Genomic DNA, 3133 nt, shown 5'->3' with positions numbered 1-3133 from the left:
CAGCAACAAATGTACCGTCAGATTCCAAGGAATCCTGCAAGAGTACACAAAAATCATATTTTCAATCATTAATATAATTAATGCTTTAAAAAAATTGAAAATAACAAAAATAACTTACAATTTTTTCGATTATAACCCCGGATTGCTCGGAACTTGGTGCACCCGACTTTTTAATTTGGGCCCTCTTCCATTTTTCATGGCGAAAAGGTGGTGGAGGAGAAGTGACCCCTGTTTCCACATTCTCAGAATACGTCCCCTGTTGAGATTTCTCCTTTTCCACCATCAGTGTTTGCTCAAGTTTTCTATACCCCGAACGAGACATAACGTGCGGGGTAAGATTCTTCAAAGCTATCTCTTGAGCTTTCTTCCGACGATCCTGTCATAATTGAAATAAATAAACTGAAGTAAATAAGATAAACTTATTAATGTTATATAAACAAAAAAGTTACTTCACTTACCATCCAAGCCTCATTTTCACGGCTTTCTCTAAAAAGACGCCATGTCTCTTCATCAATATGTTGGTACTTTAAACATGGATTTTCGTCTTTAAGGTCGCCAAAAATGTATCTCGAAGTCAGTCTTGACTTAAAGGTACGAAATTTAAGTGCGATATTGGATAATATCTTTGATCGAAGCGGTTCCACATCAGGAATGTCAAAGTTTGCCTAGAAAATAACATCATCAAATTAAAATTAATTAATCAATATTAAAAAGCATTATATGATAACAATAATAATGTAAAGCTTACCAGAACATCCTCCCATAGCATGTTCCGATCAACCTCTGAAACCTCATCCCATGAATTAATCAAAATGGAGAGCCTCTCACGAGAAACAACTCCAAGATAGCTCATAAACTCATCTGCCTTAGGACCAAAAGCCACTCCAGTGTTGACGTCAATGTCAACATGTGTCTTCTCACCAGCAACACGTCTCAATGCAAGACGCTTCAATCTAGTAGGTCCTCTACTGCCTCGTCCAGATCGAGGTCTGTCTGGAGTCTGGTCGTCATTCATGTCTCTGTTAAAAAAATTAGGTAACAAACATTAGTTAATGTGCATCGAATTAAAATCATATAAAAATAATACAAAAAATTCTAAATGTTTATTTACATGTTGCATGTGGGTTGAATGTTTATATGTAAATTCCTTCACTATGGTCTTTACGGGTTGCATGTACATCATCAAGTACATCGTCATCTTTATTAGTTATCATTGGTGTGAATGAACGAGTTTCGCCATATTCAATATCATCTATGGCTTCCCCTTGTTTTTTCCCGTGTAAAACGACATACCAATGTTCTGACGTAGGATCTTTCACATAGAAAACCTGAGATGCTTGTTGAACCATTATAAATGGCTCATCTCGATATCCTATCTTTCGAAAGTCCACTAGTGTGAATCCTGATTCATCAATTTTAACCCCACTTTTATTATCAACCCATTTACACTTGAAAACTGGAACGGAAAACTTAGTGTAGTCAATCTCCCATATCTCTTCTATAAACCCATAGTATGCCATTGATCCAAGTACTGGATTTGTATCTTTCGAAGTCGAAAACTGCATTGACTCGGCTTCAAGAGTAACACCAGAATTTTGAACTGTACTCTTTTCATCCAGGGACTTCGTGTAAAATATACAATTATTCACTTCGTACGCTGTACATGAAATGACATCAAACTTCAATCCAGCAGCCAACCAAGTCAAGGTCTCTGATGTCGTTGAATCCTTGAACACCTCATCTTTAAACCAAGGCATGAAAGTTCTATTATGTTCCATCAAGACCCATTTCTCTGCTTGTCTTGGGTTATTTGCCTTCACAATGGCTTTATGAGCTTCTATGTAAGGTACAACTTCATCTGTGTTATTCAATATGTACAAATGTGCTTGCAAGACTTCTGATCGAGATTTGCTTACAATATTCACACCACGTAAACATTTACTTGTAGAACGCCTGTGGTGCCATGAATTAGCTAGAACACCTATTGGATTTGCTTTTGTCATGTACTCTGAACAAAATTCAATACTTTCTTCAGCTATGTACCTTTCAATCATTGAAGCCTCTGGACGATAATGATTTTTCACATAACCTTTCAAAATTTTCATATACCGCTCAACAGGATACATCCATCTTAAGTACACTGGTCCACACAATCTAACCTCTCTTACCAGATGCACCACTAGATGAACCATGATGTCAAAAAAAGACGGAGGAAAAAACATTTCCAATTCACACAAGATAACAACAATTTCATTTTGAAGTTCATCTAGTTTTGAGGGATCAATGACTTTACAACAGATGGAAGAGAAGAATGAGCACAAACGGGTTATGGTGTGTCTAACATTTTTTGGTAAGATCCCACGGATAGCTACCGGCAACAACTGTTGTATCAAGATGTGACAATCATGAGACTTCAACCCAATTAACTTCAAATCTTGCATTGACACTAGACTCTTCACATTTGAGGAATGTCCTTGTGGCACTTTCACACCCTTTAGACATTGACAAAAACTAATTTTTTCATCTTTTGACATTGTGTAACAGGCTGGGGGCAAATATGTACGCTTACCCATTTGTATGGGTGCCAACTCGCCGCGTATGTTCATCTCAATCAAATCTAAACGAGCATTTAGACCATCCTTCGTCTTCCCGTTAATGTTAAGAAGTGTACCAATTAAGCTATCACACACATTCTTCTCAACATGCATTACATCTATACAATGTCTGACTTCTAACCTCGACCAGTACGGAAGATCAAAGAAGATTGATTTCTTCTTCCAAATATTTGTCACAGATGACTTTTTTTTGGACTTGCCGAAGGTGTGGTCTATGTTATTTACCTTTTCGTAAACCTCAACACCGGTTAATGGAGTTGGTGGACCACTACCCTCTTGGTGTCCATTAAAGGCTTTTTTCAACCTTCGGTAAGGATGATGACTTCTAAGAAACCTCCGATGCCGAAGATATACTGTTTTCCTTCCATGTTTCAATTGTTGAGAAGCAGTGTCTTCTTCGCATATTGGACACGCTTTGTGACCCTTAACACTATAACCTGATAAGTTACCATATGCCGGAAAGTCATTGATGGTGCAAAATAACATGGCATGAAGCTTGAAAGTTTCATTAGCAAATC

Source organism: Phaseolus vulgaris, chromosome 8, assembly GCF_000499845.2.
Source record: "Phaseolus vulgaris cultivar G19833 chromosome 8, P. vulgaris v2.0, whole genome shotgun sequence".
Lineage (NCBI taxonomy): Eukaryota > Viridiplantae > Streptophyta > Magnoliopsida > Fabales > Fabaceae > Phaseolus > Phaseolus vulgaris.
Note: the sequence above shows the minus strand (reverse complement) of the source record.